Below are 14,924 nucleotides of genomic sequence, written 5' to 3' on the forward strand. Positions count from 1 at the left end.
AAAATAATGTCTTTACTGGATGGGTGAACCTTAGTTTTAGTTCCCGCGTGACTTTCTCGCTCATGTAACTATCAGTGCTGCATGAATCCAACAGACCACTTAACCCCCTTTTACCATTCACAATCACAAAGGTGTGACTTCAGCAAGTCCTTGTGACACATTAGTAAGTGTAGCTAGTATCTGAGAAGTTACCACTGTTGCCACTGAACTTGATGAGCCCTTGGATTTACACACTCGAGCATAATATTCCTTTTTGGCACATTATTACAAGTAACCTCGCGTGCTGGACAGTTATCCCATGAATGGTAAGAGAAACCACAAAAGAAACATTTCCATTTTGTATTACAAGTGGCAGCCACAGCCGGTTTCTCAAGAGCAACTGGAAGGTTATCAGGCAGCCCTGCTAAAGAATCCTTCTCACATACCTGCGGTACCGGCGATGGTTCAGGGTTCACTACTGCAGCTGTATGGGCCGCTGGGTTGGTGTATGCCTCATTATTGCATTGAACTATGTCTAACGCAGTAGCTTGGTTATAAATTCTTATGAGAATGAAGAATTTGGTGGCTGCTTTCCAAGCTTTACTCGACTTAATTGTACAGTTATAATCTGAAAATGGTAGCAGTTAGAATTCAAAAGAAAGGCACGAAGCAGCAGCTAGAAGCCGATTAGAATAGAGAGGTTAAGCGACTTGAGGAGCAGCGGCAGCCAGGATCAAATAATTATGAAATATAAGCTCATTAACAATTAAGAATAACTTTGTAATTATTTTTCAGCCTTGCATTGCCTGCTCACAGACATTGGTGGTAAGGGTACTCGTATTTGACAGCCAAGCCTGAGAAACCAGGCCTACAAGTCGGTGACCAAATTCCTTTTTCTACCCTCCCTTCTGACGCTGGGGAGCAGCTCCCACAGCACCCTGCTCCATCAGTAACCTAGCAACTCTGTTTGGTCAGGGGTGGGAGGCTGGTGAGGTGTTGTTATTGAATTTGACTATGTGTCTTGACCAGCATACAGAAGTCATTGGTGTATATATTGACCCGCTTGGTTAGTATCTTTTTTTTAAGCATGTGTTTTTTTTTTTACTTGTAACTTATACTTAGCTATAGATTGTCTTTATGAGTGGTGTGACTTCCAAGGGGTGGATTATATTGTGAAGGGTTGAGGCTGTCACGTGAAGCACTGACCCCTACCTGGTTGGAAGACACACCACCTGCCAACCAAGGTTTGACCTCGCCCCACCCATTAGTGCACACCTTGTCATTGGCCAATTTAAATTCCTTTGTAGAGAAAAGGGTATCACAGGAATGATATCTGCACGTGAGGTATCGGTTACAACCTACTTGCATATTTTTACAACCTTTACAGCCTCAGGTCATGACTTGGAAGCCAATAAAGTACTTCTAGAACATAGTAATTAGTAATATGGGAATTTTAGAGATATAATTTTTATTTCACAAACTTTATGACTTCAAACCATGCTATAAGAATTAAATACTTAATCTGCTGTGCAATTCCTTTGCATGCTATGTTAAATCAGGATCAGCTCTGCCTTCTGTGCACATCATGAAAGAAATAATTTTTTTTCATCCACTGAATAGTTGGACTAAAATCAACAAGAAATAAATCTCTCCCTTATCTGATTGGAAAGGTTCACAGAAAGAACTCAAGATCAGAAGACTCACCCCACATGTATGGAATAATTCATTTGTAGCCTATATGGATCAATTAAAACACAATTTTATTATCAAGGGTCACATGATTCCAGCAGTTGAGGGGATGAACCTGTGATAAAAGTTGACCATCCCAATGAACTCTTGCAGTCCCCTGGTCGTGCTGGGCCTAGGAAACTTTTGGATAGCCTCCACTTGGCTGGGCAGTGGTGTAGTCCCTTCTTTGGTTATCCTATAGCCCAGGAAGTTGATTGTCTCCAACCTGAACTGGTATTTGGCTGGGTTGATTGTCAGTCCAAACTCACTCAGCTGGGTGTAGCAGTTGCTGGTCTTTACTCACCATGAGGATGTAATCCAAATAGGTCCAGGTCTCGGCCCATCAGATCCATCTGGAAGGTTTGCGCAGCATTCTTCAACCCGAATGGCATGCGCAAGAGCTCAAACAGGCTGAATGGGGTGTTGATGGCGTTCTTGGGGATGTCATCAGGGTGTACCAGGATCTGATGGTATCCTTGCACAAAGTCCACTTTTGAGTAGATCTTTGTCCCGTGCAGGTTGGCTGCAAAGTCTTGGATGTGTGGCATGGGGTAACGATCTAGCATGGTGGCCTCATTAAGACAGTGGTAGTCACCACATGGTCTCCAACCCCCAGAGGTCTTGGGTACCATTTGCAGGGGAGAAGCCCATGGGCTGTCTGACTGCTGTATTATCTTCTTGAACTCCTCTTTTGCTAGTTGGAGCTTCACTGTGGAGAGGCGTCTTGCTTGTGCATGGAGAGGTGGGCCTTGAGTAAGGATGTAGTGCCTCATGCCGTGCCAGGGAATCTATGTGGTGAACTGGGGGGGGTAATGAATGCCGAGAACTCTGCAAAGATCTTAGCTTATTCATCCATGGATCGCTGCATCGCCAAGGTGGGGAACCCAGAGTCTGGCATCCTTGAGGTGGACAGTTTGGAAATTCTGTGTGTGGACCAGTCTCTGACCTTTCAGGTCTACCAGCAGGCTGTGGGCATGGAGGAAGTCTGCCCCGAGGAATGGCTGCTCCACTCCTGCCAACGAGAACACCCATGAAAAGTGGCTGTCTCCCAACTGTAACTGGACCTTGCACGTGCCATAAGTCCTGATGGTGCTGCTGTTGGCAGCCCTCAACTTGGGGCCCACTTGTCTGTCTCTGGTGTCCTGCCCTGATGAGGTTAGGATGCTGACCTCTGCCCTCGTGCCCACAGGAACCGCTGTCTGGAATGACTGTCCATCATGTACAGAAGGCTGTCTTGTTGGCCAGTCATCGTGGTCATCAGCGATGACCGGCACCAGCATTTCCCTGGAACGTGCATGGGGGTCGGCATTGGTGTGCTCTGGAACCCCATCGCTGGTGATAAATGCACCACTGGTCATTGGGATTGCCTCCCTGTGGGATTACTGTTCTCTTGGTGGCTTGATCCGGTTCTGGCCACAGGGTTTGGTGATGAGCCCCACGGATGCTGAGCATTTTCTTTTCTGTTTCCAGAAGACATCCGCTTGTGCTGCGATCTTCCAGGCATTACTGAAGTCTGCGTCCACCAGGAGCAATTGGATGTCTTCAGGTAGTTGCTCTACGAACACCTGCTCAAACATTATGCAGGGATCATGCTTCCCATTGAGGGCTAGCATGTCATTCATATGTCCATTGGGGTCCTGGCCCCCCAGCCCATCCAAGTGGAGCAGACATGTTCCTCTCTCGTGTCTTGAGAGCCCAAAGATGAGAAGGGCCTTGAAAGCGACGTAGGCAGCTTCCGACGGGGCCCTGGATGAATTGGCCACTTTGCTTGCTGTATTCTGGTCCCAGGCACCCACTACATGGTAGTACCAGGTGAACTCTGCTGTGATCTGGCGGATGTGAAACTGCACCTCAACCTGATAAAACCGCACACGTGGCCAATTTGTCCAGAAGGCTGGCAGCTTCAGGGCAACTGTGTGGGCTGCCGGTTCACTCATGGTTGTGGTTTAGATGCCGTCTAAACTATCAGGGTCACCAATTGTAGCCGCGTGCTACTTGAAGTAAAGACGCTCACACGGGTGTAGTCAGGTATAGCTCTGCTTTATTGAGGCTGAAAGCTTGACTTTTATATCGTTCATGTTCCTGCCGTTTACCCCTGTTTGCTAATGTCACTGCTCGCATAACAATAGTGGGACTCCCCCACAGGGGTACATTTTTACATGACAATGCCTTTTTCCCTGTATGCTTTGTCCCTCTCTGTTGGCTGTGCAGCGGGACCAGCGCCATGATGGGGATGCTGACCCCTATGCTACCTTAACTTCCCATCCGCAGTGCAGTCTGCTGGCCCTTGGTTGCGATGCTGCCGTTGTGGCATGCCGCTACAGTGCATCATTTTATATATTGCTATTTAGAGTATTTATATATATCTCTCTTTGGCTTGGCTTCGCGGACGAAGATTTATGGAGGGGTAAATGTCCACGTCAGCTGGAGGCTCGTTTGTGGCTGACAAGTCCAATGCGGGACAGGCAGACACGGTTGCAGCGGTTGCAGGGGAAAATTGGTGGGTTGGGGTTGGGTGTTGGGTTTTTCCTCCTTTGTCTTTTGTCAGTGAGGTGGGCTCTGCGGTCTTCTTCAAAGGAGGTTGCTGCCCGCCAAATTGTGAGGCGCCAAGATGCACAGTTTGAGGCGATATCAGCCCACTGGCAGTGGTAAATGTGGCAGGCACCAAGAGATTTCTTTAGGCAGTCCTTGTACCTCTTCTTTGGTGCACCTCTGTCACGGTGGCCAGTGGAGAGCTCGCCATATAACACGATCTTGGGAAGGCGATGGTCCTCCATTCTGGAGACGTGACCTACCCAGCGCAGTTGGATCTTCAGCAGCGTGGATTCGATGCTGTCGGCCTCTGCCATCTTGAGTACTTCGATGTTAGGGATGAAGTCGCTCCAATGAATGCTGAGGATGGAGCGGAGACAACGCTGGTGGAAGCTTTCTAGGAGCCGTAGGTGATGCCGGTAGAGGACCCATGATTCGGAGCCGAACAGGAGTGTGGGTATGACAACGGCTCTGTATATGCTAGTACTCCAGGCTCTGGGCTCCCCACCTTGGCGATGCAGCGATCCATGGTTGAATACGCTAAGATCTTTGCAGAGTTCTCGGCACTCATTACCCCCCCCCCCCTCAGTTCACCACATAGATTCCCTGGCACGGCGTGAGGCACTACATCCTTACTCAAGGCCCACCTCTCCATGCACAAGCAAGACGACTCTCCATAGTGAAGCTCCAACTAGCAAAAGAGGAGTTCAAGAAGATAATACAGCAGTCAGACAGCCCATGGGCTTCTCCCCTGCAAATGGTACCCAAGACCACTGGGGGTTGGAGACCATGCGGTGACTACCACTGTCTTAATGAGGCCACCATGCTAGATCGTTACCCCATGCCACACATCCAAGACTTATACAGAGGTTTTTCAGTTCGTTGTTTTTCCAGACTCTTTTGTGTAGTCTTCCAAAGGCGCTATTTGCCTTGGCGAGTCTGTTGTCTATCTCGTTGTCGATCCTTGCATCCGATGAAATGGTGCCTCCGAGATAGGTAAACTGGTTGACCGTTTTGAGTTTTGTGTGCCATCGGGCACACAAATTTATATATATAAATATATATTATTTATACATTACTAGAGCGCATCGGATGTCCCCCAAAGTTCCTCAACATGATTATCCAACTGCACAAAAACCAACAAGGTCAGGTCAGATACAGCAATGAGCTCTCTGAACCCTTCTCCATTAACAATGGCGTGAAGCAAGGCTGTGTTCTCGCACCAACCCTCTTTTCAATCCTCTTCAGCATGATGCTGAACCAAGCCATGAAAGACCCCAACAATGAAAACGCTGTTTACATCCGGTACCGCACGGATGGCAGTCTCTTCAATCTGAGGCGCCTGCAAGCTCACACCAAGACACAAGAGAAACTTGTCCGTGAACTACTCTTTGCAGACGATGCCGCTTTAGTTGCCCATTCAGAGCCAGCTCTTCAGCGCTTGACGTCCTGCTTTGCGGAAACTGCCAAAGTGTTTGGCCTGGAAGTCAGCCTGAAGAAAACTGAGGTCCTCCATCAGCCAGCTCCCCACCATGACTACCAGCCCCCCCACATCTCCATCGGGCACACAAAACTCAAAACGGTCAACCAGTTTACCTATCTCGGCTGCACCATTTCATCAGATGCAAGGATCGACAATGAGATAGACAACAGACTCGCCAAGGCAAATAGCGCCTTTGGAAGACTACACAAAAGAGTCTGGAACAACAACCAACTGAAAAACCTCACAAAGATAAGCGTATACAGAGCCGTTGTCATACCCACACTCCTGTTCGGCTCCGAATCATGGGTCCTCTACCGGCATCACCTACGGCTCCTAGAACGCTTCCACCAGCGTTGTCTCCGCTCCATCTTCAACATCCATTGGAGCGCTTTCATCCCTAACGTTGAAGTACTCGAGATGACAGAGGTCGACAGCATCGAGTCCACGCTGCTGAAGATCCAGCTGCGCTGGGTGGGTCACGTCTCCAGAATGGAGGACCATCGCCTTCCCAAGATCGTGTTATATGGCGAGCTCTCCACTGGCCACCGTGACAGAGGTGCACCAAAGAAGAGGTACAAGGACTGCCTAAAGAAATCTCTTGGTGCCTGCCACATTGACCACCGCCAGTGGGATGATATCGCCTCAAACCATGCATCTTGGCGCCTCACAGTTTGGCGGGCAGCAACCTCCTTTGAAGAAGACCGCAGAGCCCACCTCACTGACAAAAGGCAAAGGAGGAAAAACCCAACACCCAACCCCAACCAACCAATTTTCCCCTGCAGCCGCTGCAACCGTGTCTGCCTGTCCCGCATCGGACTTGTCAGCCACAAACGAGCCTGCAGCTGACGTGGACTTTTACCCCCTCCATAAATCTTCGTCCGCGAAGCCAAGCCAAAGAAAGAAAGAAAGAGAAAGAAAAAATACATTAAATACTGGATTTTAAAAATCACTCATTATGTGTAGATCACCAATAAGAATGGCATTGCTTGGCCTCCCAAAATTTGAATAGAACTAAGAGCAGCAAAAGTGTAAGACTGAAATCAAATAAAGGGCATGGATGGCAATTTCCATTCCTAAAAGTGACTTGCCAACTAATTCAGGGTATAAAATGAGTAAAGGCCACTTATTTTAATTTTTTGAATCGCTTCTTCTTCTGAAACTGCTTTGACTGAATCAGAATTTGTATTATCTATGTGAATCCCAACAAATAAATGTTACATTATGTTGCCCACAGGGCAAGTTCATCAACACATTCATCTTCCTTTCAATGAGCACCACACAGCCTTGAAATGGAGTAGAAATGGTTAAAAAAAAAATCAAATTATTGTTTACCAGCACAATACATCTGACAATTGCACCTCACATGAGAAAAAGGAACAGTCCAGGAGAAAATTGCTTTAACTGGATTATTCTTCTCCACTCCACTCTGGTAAAAATCTTAACCTCAAAATTGTACTCCAAAACTTTTTTGTACAGTTCGTCATGCTTTCTATGACTTGTCAAAGTTGACATAATTAATTCACAGCATAGGGTTAGGGTTAGATCAAGTTCAACATTTACCTATTATTTAATTACAGCAAAATTATTGAGCTATAAAGTTTAAGAGATCAACATTTCCTGAACAAAGCCTCTCCAAGTGATGGATCTTGACAAAAAGAACAGCAAACAGATAGTGAATGTAAACAAGCATTACAGAGAGAAAAGGTCAATGAAGTGCAAAAGTTAGTCCCTGATTGAGTTTGTCGTTGAGGAGACTGATGGTGGAGGGGGAGCAGCAGTTTCGTAACCTACTGGTGTGAGCCTCCAGATACCTCTTTCTTGATGGCAGCAGCAAGCACAGAGCATGTGCTGGGTGGTGAGGGACTTTGATGATTGTTGCTGCTCTCATCAGCAGCGCTCCTTGTGGATATTCTCAATAGTGGGGAGTGTTTTGCCTGTGTGTCCTCTACCTTTTTCTGACCTTTATGCTCAGGGGTAATGGTTTCCCCTACCAGACTGTGATGCAGCTGGTCAGCACACTTTCCACCATACGACTGTGGAAATTTACCAAGGTTTCTGGAGTCATACCAAACCTCTGCAAGCTCCTGAAGAAGTAGAGGTGCTGATGTGCTTTCTTCACAATGCCATTAGCTTATTGGCTCCAGGAAAGATCCTCTGAGATAGTGACTCCCAAGAACTTACATTTGCTCCACAATGATCACTGGATCGTACACTTCTAGTTTTCCCTTCCTGAAGTCAACAATCAGCTCCTTGGTTTTAGTGACATTGAGTGTGAGGTTGTTGTTGGTGCACCATTCAGCCAAGTTTTCAATCTCCCTCCTGTATGTTGAGTCATCACCCTTTTTTATACAATCCTCACAGACAGTGAGTAGAGCAGCCATGTGGTGCTCTGTAGACGATAACTAGCATCCTAATTTATGCATTTCCATCCTCTGAATAATCTCCTGAATAATGAAGACACTTCCTTTTGTAAACTCAACATGCACCAGCTCATTAGCCTGTTGTACACTGACCTAATTTTCACCATGGTCCCACTCACTAGTGAATACTGAGGTAACATCTTAATTTAGGACCTCCCTACCACCTCTTCCTCCTTACCTGAATTCTCCTGCTGTTGTCTGTGCCTTCTTACAGAAACCTTTTTCCTGTAGGCCCCTGTCATATGCACCATTTCCTCAGTCTCTGTTTGCCAATGCTTCTCGAGTCGAGTCCTTTATGTCCCATTTTTCACTGGCCACTTGCACGGAGGCCGCTCCACTTGAGCAGTCAATAAGCCAATCTCAGACTAAGCTTTACTGGCACATTTAAACACTCCTACCCTCGCTTCAAGTCTTGCCATTGCTGATTAGATTCTCAAATAATTCAGTTAGACAAGTCAAATATAATTTTACTATTGTTAAGCAACACTAATTCTACTGAAATTCTTCAATGATTAACATGTTACAATTACAACTCATTTGAGAGTGTTCAGATTCAACAAATTTTTTAAATGAGCAGTAATACAACCCACCTATTTTACAATCCTGATGGAACTTGTCAGCTTACAGTCCTCAAAAAGTTTTAGTAATTACTTTAAGTTTGTCACTTTGTGTCTTTGTTTTCCTACTTCTGCTCCACATATTGCCTGTCCTATAGATAAAAAAAATACTTTTAAAATATTCAGCAATTTATTTATTCTACTTCATAATTTCTCTTCTTTGTGCCTTGAAATAAAACACATTTATTTTTCCAAACACTTCCTTTTTTATTGATGGAGATGGTCAGTATTATATTTTTTTGCAAGATTAAGGGATACATTTATCAATTATTATTTTTATTTTTTTAATTATTTTCACACTATTAACCATATCAACCAAAATATGTACAAACGTTTCTCATTAAATTTTTACAGTGGTCTTTTCTCCCTTTTTTCCTCCCTTCCCTCTACCCAACCCTCTTCCAAAACCCATAAATATTCAACATATACCATACAATAAAACCATAAAACAATATGTTCACACAAAGGAAAATAAACAAGAAAAATGCATCATCTATTTATTACAAACTGAATCTAGTAGTTTTGTCTTATCATTTTCATTCTCATTTTAGGGGATGGAGGTCGTAGACAAGCTCTCTCTGATATGTTCCATGTACGGTTCCCAAATTTGTTCATACCTTGTGACTTTATTTTTTAAATTACATGTTATTTTTTCTAATGGAATACATTTATTCATTTCCATGTACCATTGCTGTATACTCATGCTCTCTTCCATTTTCCAAATTGACATTATACTTTATTTTGCTATCGCTAAGGCTATCATAATGAATTTTTTTTTTGCACTTTATTCAATTTGAGGCCTAATTCTCAACTTCTCATGCTACTTAAAATAAATATCTCTGGTTTTTTTTTAGTATGTTATTTTTCGTAATTTTATTTAGTATCTGATTTAGTTCCTCCCAAAACGTATTCACTGTCGTACATGCCCAAGTTGCATGTAATGTTGTTCCCATTTCCTTCTTACTGCGAAAACATCTATCTGATAATGTTGAATCCCATTTTTTTAATTTTTGAGGAGTGATACATACCCTGTGTAACCAATTATACTGTATCATGTGTCTTCTTCTTTTTCTTCTTTGGCTTGGCTTCGCGGACGAAGATTTATGGAGGGGGTAAAAAGTCCACGTCAGCTGCAGGCTCGTTTGTGGCTGACCAGTCCGATGCGGGACAGGCAGACACGATTGCAGCGGTTGCAAGGGAAAATTGGTTGGTTGGGGTTGGGTGTTGGGTTTTTCCTCCTTTGCCTTTTGTCAGTGAGGTGGGCTCTGCGGTCTTCTTCAAAGGAGGCTGCTGCCCGCCAAACTGTGAGGCGCCAAGATGCACGGTTTGAGGCGTTATCAGCCCACTGGCGGTGGTCAATGTGGCAGGCACCAAGAGATTTCTTTAGGCAGTCCTTGTACCTTTTCTTTGGTGCACCTCTGTCACGGTGGCCAGTGGAGAGCTCGCCATATAATACGATCTTGGGAAGGCGATGGTCCTCCATTCTGGAGACGTGACCCATCCAGCGCAGCTGGATCTTCAGCAGCGTGGACTCGATGCTGTCGACCTCTGCCATCTCGAGTACCTCGACGTTAGGGGTGTGAGCGCTCCAATGGATGTTGAGGATGGAGCGGAGACAACGCTGGTGGAAGCGTTCTAGGAGCCGTAGGTGGTGCCGGTAGAGGACCCATGATTCGGAGCCGAACAGGAGTGTGGGTATGACAACGGCTCTGTATACGCTTATCTTTGTGAGGTTTTTCAGTTGGTTGTTTTTCCAGACTCTTTTGTGTAGTCTTCCAAAGGCGCTATTTGCCTTGGCGAGTCTGTTGTCTATCTCATTGTCGATCCTTGCATCTGATGAAATGGTGCAGCCGAGATAGGTAAACTGGTTGACCGTTTTGAGTTTTGTGTGCCCGATGGAGATGTGGGGGGGCTGGTAGTCATGGTGGGGAGCTGGCTGATGGAGGACCTCAGTTTTCTTCAGGCTGACTTCCAGGCCAAACATTTTGGCAGTTTCCGCAAAGCAGGACGTCAAGCGCTGAAGAGCTGTATCATGTGTAACCTTGTGTTTATTGTATTCTTCATAGTTCCAGAACATAACTTTTCCCTTACTTCATTTTTTATCTTTATGTTTAAATACTTTTCCCACTTTTGCTTAGGTTTATAGTTTATTTCATCATTTTCTTTATCTTGCAACTTAATATACATGATGGTTATAAATCTTTTAATTGTCATTGTGTCTGTAATCACATATTCAAAGCTGCTTCCTTCAGGTAATCTCAGTCTGTTTCCCAATTTATCCTTTAAATAAGCTTTCAGTTGATGATATGCAAACATTGTACCATGAGTTATTCCATATTTGTATTTCAACTGTTCAAATGTTAATAAATTATTTCCCAAAAAACAATTTTCTATTCTTTTGATTCCTTTTCTCTCCCATTCTCTAAAGGAAAGGTTGTCTATTGTAAAAGGGATTAATGGGTTTTGCGTCAATAGTAATTTTGGTATTTGATAGTTCTTTTTTTTCCTTTCTAAGTGGATCTTGTTCCATATGTTAAGTAAATGATGCAGTACTGGTGAGTTTTTATATTGCACCAGCTTTTCATCCCACTTATAAAGTATATGTTCCGGTACCTTCTCCCCTATTTTATCTAGTTCTATCTTAGTCCAGTCTGGTTTTTCCCTTGTCTGGTAAAAATCTGATAAATACCTTAATTGTGCAGCTCTATAATAATTTCTAAAATTTGGTAACTGCAAACCACCTCTCTGGTAATTTATCTATTGCTACCCTTGGTTTCCTCCCTTTCCATAAGAATTTCCTTATTATTCTCTTTAGTTCATTAAAGAATTTTTCTGTTAAAGGAATTGGTAATGTTTGAAATAAGTATTGTATCCTTGGGAACACGTTCATTTTAATGCAGTTTACCCTCCCTATCAACATTAGCGGTAATTCTTTCCAATGTTCTAAGTCTTATTGCAATTTCTTTATTAGTGGCTGATAATTTGGTTTGTACAAGTGGCTTAGTTATTATCTAACCTGATTCCTAGGTATTGGATTGCTTGTGTTTGCCATTTAAATGGTGATTCTTTTTAAAATTTTGTATAGTCCACATTACTCATTGGCATCACTTCACTTTTATTTCCGTTGATCTTGTACCCCGATATTTCTCCATATTCCTTCAGTTTCTTATGTAATTCCTTTTCTGATACGTCTGGTTCTGTTAGGTATACCATGATGTCATCTGCAAATAAGCTGATTTTATACCCCTTCTCCTTTATTTTTATCCCTTTTATTTTATTTTCTATTCTTATCAGTTCTGCCAAAGGTTCTATTGCTAAGGCGAACAATGAGAGGGATATTGGACATCCCTGTCTAGTTGACCTACTTAATTTAAAGTGACTCAATACATATCCATTTACTGCTACCTTCACCAACGGTCCATTATGCAATGCTTTAATCTAATTTATATATTTTTCTGGTAGATTGAACTTCTGTAATACTTTAAATAAGTAGTTCCAGTCTACTCTGTCAAAGGCTTTTTTTGTGTCTAGAGCAACAGCCACTGTTGGCTTCTTATTTCCTTGAACTGCATAGATTAGATTAATAAGTTTGCAGACACTGTCCACTGTTCGTCTTTTCTTAATAAATCCAGTTTGATTTTGTTTTACTATTTTAGGTACACAATCAGCCAATCTGTTTGCCAATAATTTTGCTATTATCTTATAGTCTGAGTTAAGTAGAGATATTGGTCTATATGATGCTGGTGTTAATGGATCCTTCCCCGTCTTTGGTATTACTGTAATTATTGCTGTCTTACATGAATCTGGCAAGTTTTCTGTTTCTACAATCTGGTTCATTACTTCCAGGAGAGGAGGAATTAATAACTCATTTAAAATGTTTTATAAAATTCTATTGGAAATCCATCCTCTCCTGGTGTTTTATTGTTCGGCAGCTTTTTTAATATATCCTGTACTTACTTCCTCTATTTCTAATGGTTTTATTAGTTTGTTTTGTTCCTCTTCTTGCAATTTCGGCAGTTCAATTTTAGCTAAAAATTGCTCTACTTTATCATCTTTCCCCTCATTCTCAGTTTGATACAATTGTTCATAAAATTCCTTAAAATTTTCATTAATCTCTGTTGGGTTATATGTAATTTGTTTGTCCTTTTTCCTTGATGCCAGTATCGTTCTTTTAGCTTGTTCTGTTTTAAGTTGCCAGGCTAATATTTTATGTGTTTTTTCTCCCAGTTCATAATACTTTTGCTTTGTTTTCATTATGTTCTTCTCCACCTTGTATGTTTGTAGTGTTTCGTATTTAATTTATTTGTCCTCCAATTCTCTCCTTTTTGTTATATTATCCCTTTTTACTAATTCCTTTTCTGTATTTACTAACTCCCTTTCCAAATGCTCTATTTCCCGATTGTAATCCTTTTTCATCTTAGTCACATAACTTATTATCTGCCCTCTAATGAAGGCTTTCATTGCGTCCCATAATATAAATTTGTCTTTCACAGGTCCTGTGTTTATTTCAAAATATGTTTTAATATGGTGTTCAATAAACTCCAGAAATTCCTGTCTTTTAAGTAACATGGAGTTTAACCTCCATCTATATGTTCTTGGTGGGATGTCCTCCAGTTCTATTGCTAATAATAGGGGTGAATGATCATATAGCAATCTAGCTTTATACTCAGTTTTTCTGACTTCTCCCTTGAATATGGACTGACAACAAAAACATATCAATCCTTGAGTAAATTTTGTGCCTACTTGAATAATATGAATATTCCTTCTCTCTTGGGTGCTGCCTCCTCCATATATCCATAAGTTTCATTTCCTTCATTGATTTAACCATAAATTTGGCTACTTCATTCTTTTTTCTTGTCTTTTGTCCAGTTTTATCCAACATTGAGTTCAAATTAAGGTTAAAATCCCCTATCAATATATTTCCTCGTGCGTTTGCAATCTTCAAACAAATATCCTGCATAAATTTTTGATCCTCCTCGTTAGGTGCGTATATATTGAGCAAATTCCAAAATTCTGTGTATATCTGACACTTTATCATTGCATACCTCTCTGCCGGATCTATTATTTCCTCCTCTATTTTGATTGGCACATTTTTGTAAACTAGTATGGCTACACCTCTAGCTTTTGAATTATAGGATGCTGCTGTTACATGTCCTACCCAGTCTCTCTTTAGTTTGTTATGTTCCTCTTCAGTTAGATGCATTTCCTGTACAAATGCTATATCTATTTTTTCCTTCTTCAATAAATTTAGTAGCCTCTTCCTTTTAATTTGGTTATGTATTCCATTAATGTTTATAGTCATATAGTTCAAAATGGCCATCTTAACTCAACAAGTATTTGGAAGGAAACCAGTTAGGGAAATAACTATATGTGTGCGGTCCTAGACATTTGGAACGTGCTCCTGCAAATGGCAATAAATGCAAAGGGTAAATGTTCATTTTAATTTAAGATTGAATGATTTTTAAGCAAAGGTATGAAGGGACTTGGGAAAATGTAGTTATGTCATCCCGAAAGATACGTAAATCAGCTTTTAAGTCACAGAGATGAACTTGAGAGACTAACAGCCTATTCCTCTTATGTCATGAGGATACTAGAATGCACACAGTGTTTGCAACACTTTGCACTATTTTTGCACTATTTCTAACATTGAATATATATACATTTTAGACATACAACACAGTAACAGGACCTTCCAACCTATGGACGTTCCCCCAAATTACACCCATTCCTTAGTATATGAATGATTTCTCCAGCAGCTGTGTTGGATTCAATAGGACACAGTTAGTATAGTGGCAGCATGTAACTTTATAATCTGTCACAGTTCTGGGCCAAGACTAAAATCAGAAGAGCTATGATTCGAGAACTACTCAATGCAGATGATGCTGCCTTCGTGGCTCACTCCCAGCCAGAGCTGCAAGCGTTGTGTGATGCATTTGCATCTGCCTGCACTGAATTTGATCTGAAAATTAGCCTGGGCAAGATGGTTGTCTTTACCCAACAAACCTACAACACTCCATCAATTACCATCAATGGGTCAATGCTCGCCAACGTAGAGAAATTCTGCTACTTGGGCTCCACCATGAGAACAACGAACTCACTCGACGCAAAACTGGACACTCGCCTGGGAAAAGCGTCCACTACCTTCGGATGCCTCTGTGCCCGCAT

At 42.4% G+C, this 14,924-nt stretch overlaps 1 protein-coding gene across 1 annotated transcript in view; it reads left to right on the plus strand.

Moving 5' to 3' along the window:
* Nucleotides 1-201: 201 nt before the first annotated feature.
* Nucleotides 202-14,924, plus strand: part of LOC138749042 (suppressor of cytokine signaling 2-like) — a 53,859-nt gene continuing 39,136 nt past the window's right edge. Inside the window, exons 1-2 of the mRNA XM_069910075.1 lie at nt 202-305; nt 3,178-3,253. The gene's annotated coding sequence lies outside the window, so the exon portion shown is untranslated. The remainder of the gene's footprint in view (nt 306-3,177; nt 3,254-14,924) is intronic.

This window comes from Narcine bancroftii, chromosome 13, assembly GCF_036971445.1.
Source record: "Narcine bancroftii isolate sNarBan1 chromosome 13, sNarBan1.hap1, whole genome shotgun sequence".
Classification (NCBI taxonomy): Eukaryota; Metazoa; Chordata; class Chondrichthyes; order Torpediniformes; family Narcinidae; genus Narcine; species Narcine bancroftii.